The sequence below is a fragment of the Scyliorhinus torazame genome, chromosome 23 (genome assembly GCF_047496885.1).
Source record: "Scyliorhinus torazame isolate Kashiwa2021f chromosome 23, sScyTor2.1, whole genome shotgun sequence".
NCBI classification, from domain to species: domain Eukaryota; kingdom Metazoa; phylum Chordata; class Chondrichthyes; order Carcharhiniformes; family Scyliorhinidae; genus Scyliorhinus; species Scyliorhinus torazame.
The window spans coordinates 51,031,510-51,038,754 of NC_092729.1; the positions used below are offsets into that span (position 1 = coordinate 51,031,510).

The 7,245-nt window shown below is 51.3% G+C and overlaps 1 long non-coding RNA gene across 1 annotated transcript in view; it reads left to right on the forward strand.

Moving 5' to 3' along the window:
- Positions 1-7,245, forward strand: part of LOC140399605 (uncharacterized) — a 1,122,925-nt gene that overhangs the window by 788,589 nt on the left and 327,091 nt on the right. The gene's annotated exons all lie outside the window — the stretch shown is intronic.

The window sequence follows — 7,245 nt, forward strand, 5'->3', positions numbered from 1 at the left end:
GGCATTGAGTATAAGAATTGGCAAGTCATATTGCAGCTGTATAGAACCTTAGTTAGGCCACACTTGGAGTATAGTGTTCAATTCTGGTCGCCACACTACCAGAAGGATGTGGAGGCTTTAGAGAGGGTGCAGAAGAGATTTACCAGAATGTTGCCTGGTATGGAGGGCATAAGCTATGAGGAGCGATTGAATAAACTCGGTTTGTTCTCACTGGAACGAAGGAGGTTGAGGGGCGACCTGATAGAGGTATACAAAATTATGAGGGGCATAGACAGAGTGGATAGTCAGAGGCTTTTCCCCAGGGTAGAGGGGTCAATTACTAGGGGGCATAGGTTTAAGGTGAGAGGGGCAAGGTTTAGAGTAGATGTACGAGGCAAGTTTTTTACGCAGAGGGTAGTGGGTGCCTGGAACTCGCTACCGGAGGAGGTAGTGGAAGCAGGGACGATAGGGACATTTAAGGGGCATATTGACAAATATATGAATAGGATGGGAATGGAAGGATACGGACCCAGGAAGTGTAGAAGATTGTAGTTTAGTCGGGCAGTATGGTCGGCACGGGCTTGGAGGGCCGAAGGGCCTGTTCCTGTGCTGTACATTTCTTTGTTCTTTGTTCTTTGTTTCCTTTTACCGAGTTCTGCTGCTTCTATTGGGTGGTCTCCAGCTTCCCCGCCAAGGTGGCGAAAACGAGTTCTGAATGGCTCTGGTATTGGTGACAAATGAATCGCTCTGCCGACCTAACTCCAGTGGTTGTAAGCAGGGGGAGGCGGGTAGTGTTGTACCAAAGAAGGAAGTTAGCCAAGTTGGATTAGCTGGGTTTCTTCCTCACAACAGACTGAACTTCTGAACTGCTCTCCTGCTAATCCGCCCGACGGCGGCTCCTGGAGGGCTGTTTGAATGTGATGGATGTGGTTTATTTTATAATGTTCTGAAATTCCTCCCCGGTGAACGTAGATTCATTGTCAGACACCATTGCCTGGAAGGCCGTGGATCGCAAACATACCAAGCAGAGTGTGTGTGGTGGCAGGTGCGGCTGTAGCCCACACCTCCTGAATATCCAACTACTTGGAGTGGGCATCCACTAGTATCAGGAATATTCTTCCCAGGAATGCGCCTGTGAATTCAATATGCAATCTCGTCCACGAAGGACCAGGTACTTTAATGGATTCAGGTGGACCGTGTGTGGCAAAGTTTGCTCTGCTCCCGTGGCTGAATATCCTTATGAATGCCGGGTCAGCATATGTAGTTTCTGGCCAACATTCCCATATTTTATCCCCAGGGTCTTGATATGAAGCCCTGGGCGAGCGTTCCATCAATTCCAGTCTCCCTCGACCCGGAGTAGCGACGTATGTGAATTATCAAATAATTCTTACAAACCTGTTGAAATATTTGGCCCAGGAATGCTCCAATGAGTTACAGGCACCACATAAAGCATTCAAACTGTTTATTTATAACAGGAAAGGACGAATAAACAATGACAAGAATGGAGCAATTGTCTGCTAATCAAACTGTTCCACAAACCGCATCCCAGGACTGATACACGTGGAGAGAGGGGGTAGGTAACAGGGATTAATGGGTGTGAGGTGTTTCTTTTTTACTGCCGGGGCAGCGACCTTTGTTGCCAGTGATTACCTAATGATGGATTCAGCCGGAGCCTTAAGGCTATTTGGATTACATTGATGGAGAGGTGGTGGAAGATTTAAACCAATAGTTCCTTTCGCAGGTCTCGCTGCTGTCTGCAATTTTACAAACAGGTGTGATTTCCACAGGTGTGGCTGGAAGCGCTTTAACTCGCCGGGCAGAGAGAGCTGAGAGAGAGAGTTTTAAAGCTGCTTCATCCTTGGATATTTCTCGGAACCCAGGACAAAAAATGTAGACATCACAAGACCCGACTTTCTTCCAGAAGGTTCTCAATGGCCCCGCCAACATCAACCGAGAGAAGGCGCTGCTCCAGAATTTAAACCACATTTATTGGGTGCTTGCCAATTCCAACAAACTGACATCACGGGCTGTGCCAATTAGCGAAAAGGGGAGATCTGGGATCAGTCCAAATAGTAGCTTGCAGCGTGGGTTCAGTTCAAAAACAGAAGGCTGTGATTTTCAACCCAGCCAGCTGGACAGGCAGTAAAAGGACGCAGGCAGTAGACACGGAGTGCTTTTGGTTTGAGCAAATTGGCTTAGTTCCGCGTTCCAAAACGAAACCGCAAAGTTGCGGAGAGAGGGATTGAAAAGAGGAACACAAAACAGACAAAGATTTCGCACGTTACTTACAGTGTGCACTGTAATTCCTGCAGCAGTGGCTGTCTTTCTAGGGGGGAAACACCTCCCGGGAAACCAAGAGGAATACTCTGTCCTCACAACGGAGTGCATCTTTTCTGATGAGATGTGGCCTAAATTGGTCTGATTTGTCCCGATGCCATCGGTCAGGGCCATTCGCTGGGGCTGTTTAGCACAGGGCTAAATCGCTGGCTTTGCAAGCGGACCGGGGGCAGGCCAGCAGCACGGTTCAATTCCCACGGCAGCCTCCCCGAACAGGCGCTGGAGTGTGGCGACTAAGAGCTTTTCACAGTATCTTTATTTGAAGCCTACTTGTGACAAAAAGCGATTTTAATTTTTTCATTCATTTCATATGTAAGGATCCTCTTGTAAATCTTGTATATCAGCCACCTTGCTTCCCTTTATTTTCTGTTAGTTTGGATTTTATAATTTTACTATCTGGATACTTACTGGGGCTTATAAAAAGAAGATGGATTTCACTTTCAATTTTAAAAGAAGGAAACCCCCTGGTGCAATGAACTGTTTGGTCTGGCCTCAGGAGACCCCTGGTACAATGTGCTGTTTGGTCTGGCCTCAGGAGCCCCCTGGTACAATGTGCTGTTGAATCTGGCCTCCGCAAATCCCCTGGTGCAATGTGCTGTTTTGACTCACCTCATCATACCGCATGGCACCATGTGCTTTTTTGTCCGGCCTCAGCAGGCCCCTGGTACAATGTGCTGTTTTGTCCGGCCTCAAGAGACCCCCCTGGTACAAAGTGCTGTTTAATTCCGGCCTCAGAAGACCGCATGGTACCATGTGCTGTTTGGACTGGCCTCAGCAGACCGCATGGTACCATGTGCTGTTTGGACTGGCCTCAGCAGACAGCATGGTGCCATGTGCTGTTTGGACTGGCCTCAGCAGACCGCATGGTGCCATGTGCTGTTTGGACTGGCCTCAGAAGACCGCGTGGTACCATGTGCTGTTTGGACTGGCCTCAGCAGACCGCATGGTACCATGTGCTGTTTGGACTGGCCTCAGCAGACCGCGTGGTACCATGTGCTGTTTGGACTGGCCTCAGAAGACCGCATGGTACAATGTGCAGTTTATTCTGGCCTCAGCAGACCGCAAGGTACCATGTGCTGTTTGGACTGGCCTCAGCAGACCCCATGGTACCATGTGCTGTTTGGACTGGCCTCAGCAGACCTCATGGTACCATGTGCTGTTTGGACTGGCCTCAGCAGACCGCATGGTACCATGTGCTGTTTGGACTGGCCTCAGAAGACCGCATGGTACAATGTGCAGTTTATTCTGGCCTCAGCAGACCGCAAGGTACCATGTGCTGTTTGGACTGGCCTCAGCAGACCGCATGGTACCATGTGCTGTTTGGACTGGCCTCAGCAGACCGCATGGTACCATGTGCTGTTTGGACTGGACTCAGCAGACCGCATGGTACCATGTGCTGTTTGGACTGGACTCAGCAGACCGCATGGTACCATGTGCTATTTGGACTGGCCTCAGCAGGCCGCATGGTACAATGTGCAGTTTATTCTGGCCTCAGCAGACCGCAAGGTACCATGTGCTGTTTGGACTGGACTCAGCAGACCGCATGGTGCCATGTGATGTTTGGACTGGACTCAGCAGACCGCATGGTACCATGTGCTGTTTGGACTGGCCTCAGCAGACCGCGTGGTACCATGTGCTGTTTGGACTGGCCTCAGAAGACCGCATGGTGCCATGTGCTGTTTGGACTGGACTCAGCTGACCGCATGGTACCATGTGCTGTTTGGACTGGACTCAGCAGACCGCATGGTGCCATGTGCTGTTTGGACTGGCCTCAGCAGACCGCATGGTACCATGTGCTGTTTGGACTGGCCTCAGCAGGCCGCATGGTACAATGCGCAGTTTATTCTGGCCTCAGCAGACCGCAAGGTACCATGTGCTGTTTGGACTGGCCTCAGCAGACCGCATGGTACCATGTGCTGTTTGGTCTGGACTCAGAAGACCGCATGGTGCCATGTGCTGTTTGGACTGGCCTCAGCAGGCCGCATGGTACAATGCGCAGTTTATTCTGGACTCAGCAGACCGCAAGGTACCATGTGCTGTTTGGACTGGCCTCAGCAGACCGCATGGTACCATGTGCTGTTTGGTCTGGACTCAGAAGACCGCAAGGTACCATGTGCTGTTTGGACTGGCCTCAGCAGACCGCATGGTACCATGTGCTGTTTGGACTGGCCTCAGCAGACCGCATGGTACCATGTGCTGTTTGGACTGGACTCAGCAGACCGCATGGTACCATGTGCTGTTTGGACTGGACTCAGCAGACCGCATGGTACCATGTGCTATTTGGACTGGCCTCAGCAGGCCGCATGGTACAATGTGCAGTTTATTCTGGCCTCAGCAGACCGCAAGGTACCATGTGCTGTTTGGACTGGACTCAGCAGACCGCATGGTGCCATGTGATGTTTGGACTGGACTCAGCAGACCGCATGGTACTATGTGCTGTTTGGACTGGCCTCAGCAGACCGCGTGGTACCATGTGCTGTTTGGACTGGCCTCAGAAGACCGCATGGTGCCATGTGCTGTTTGGACTGGACTCAGCTGACCGCATGGTACCATGTGCTGTTTGGACTGGACTCAGCAGACCGCATGGTGCCATGCGCTGTTTGGACTGGCCTCAGCAGACCGCATGGTACCATGTGCTGTTTGGACTGGCCTCAGCAGGCCGCATGGTACAATGCGCAGTTTATTCTGGCCTCAGCAGACCGCAAGGTACCATGTGCTGTTTGGACTGGCCTCAGCAGACCGCATGGTACCATGTGCTGTTTGGTCTGGACTCAGAAGACCGCATGGTGCCATGTGCTGTTTGGACTGGCCTCAGCAGGCCGCATGGTACAATGCGCAGTTTATTCTGGACTCAGCAGACCGCATGGTGCCATGTGCTGTTTGGTCTGGGCTCAGCAGACCGCATGGTACCATGTGCTGTTTGGACTGGCCTCAGCAGACCCCATGGTACCATGTGCTGTTTGGACTGGCCTCAGCAGACCGCATGGTAACATGTGCTGTAAGGGCTGGCCTCAGCAGACCGCATGGTGACATGTGCTGTTTGGACTGGACTCAGCAGACCGCATGGTGCCATGTGCTGTTTGGTCTGGGCTCAGCAGACCGCATGGTACCATGTGCTGTTTGGACTGGCCTCAGCAGACCGCATGGTGCCATGTGCTGTTTGGACTGGCCTCAGCAGACCGCATGGTACCATGTGCTGTTTGGACTGGCCTCAGCAGACCGCATGGTGCCATGTGCTGTTTGGACTGGACTCAGCAGACCGCATGGTAGCATGTGCTGTTTGGTCCGGCCTCAGGAGACCCCCTGGTACAATGTGCTGTTTGGACCAACCTCAGCAGACCGCATGGTACCATGTGCACTTTGGACTGGCCTCAGCAGACCGCGTGGTACCATGTGCTGTTTGGACAAGCCTCAGCAGGCCGCATGATGCCATGTGCTGTTTGGACTGGGCTCAGCAGACCGCATGGTACAATGTGCTGTTTGGACTGGCCTCAGCAGACCGCATGGTGCCATGTGCTGTTTGGACTGGCCTCAGCAGACCGCATGGTACCATGTGCTGTTTGGTCCGGCCTCAGCAGGCCGCATGGTGCCATGTGCTGTTTATTCCGGCCTCAGGAGACCCCCTGGTACAATGTGCTGTTTGGACCAACCTCAGCAGACCGCATGGTGTAATGTGCTGTTTGGTCTGGGTTCAAGCAATCCTGGGAACAATGTGCTGTTTTGTCCGGCCTCTGGAGGTAGCTGATGCCTTGTGCTGTTTCCTCAGATCCGATGATGACCCGTCTTGATTTCCCGGATCTTACCTCGTAGTCCGTGCGATTGGAGTGGACCATTCCAGAATGTCCTGAAATAACCATCCAGGACAAAGCTGCTCGCTTGATTTCTTCCACTTCCACAGACACTGACAGCCGTGTGTGCCATCTACAAAATGCACTGCCGCAACACAGCACGTTTGGTTAGACTAAACCTTCCAATCCCACGACCACTGCTGTCAAGAAGAACAAGAGCAGCAGAGCTGGGAACCCCACCACCTAGAGATTCCCCTCCAAAACAGTAACCATCCTGACTTGGATACATATCGCCGTCCCTTCACTATCGCTGGGGCACTAAACTGCAACTCCCTATCTAAAAGCAGAGTGGGTGTACCTACTCCTGTAGGGCGTCAGCTTTTCAAGAAGGCAACTCACCACCATCTTCAGAAGGGCAACTAGGGATGGGCAATATATTTGGGCCGAATCAGCGACACCCACGTCCCGTAAGTGAATTAAAAAAACAACCCCACTGTGCTGTTTGGGAGGGGATCCATTTTCTTTATTGGACATCAGTCTGACCCTGTGGCATAGGTCCACCCAGAGTGCTGTCAGCTAATACGTAATATAATTGCTATTATTCATCATTCGGTCCATGTAGCTTCTGTACAACGTCAGTGCGGATAGGGAGTGAATTCCAGGATTGCTTATGGATATCGGTCAGTCCACGTGGTGTAGGAACACCGACAGTGCTCTAAGGGAGGGAGTTCCAGGATTATTATTTTTATTGACTGCAACTATATCGGGAATTGGAGTATTGTCTGCAGTTTTGGTGCACTTATCTGAGGAAAGATTTTCGTGCTATGGAGGGAGTGGAGCGAAGATTTACCAGAGTGATTCCTGAGATGGCGGGACTGTCATACGAGGAGAGAATAAATCGGTTAGGATTACATTCATTGACGTTTAGAAGAGTGAGAGGGGGTCCTGTGGAAAATTGCAAAATTCGAACAGGATTAGACAGGCGAGATTCAGAAAGTATGTCCCGATGGTGGGAGAGTACGGAACTGTGGGTCACAGTTTGAGGATACGGGGTAAACCCTTTTGGACTGAGCTGAGGAGAAGTTTCTTCACCGAGAGAGTGGTGAATCAGTGGAATCAGTGTTTCTCTAATTCTTAGTGT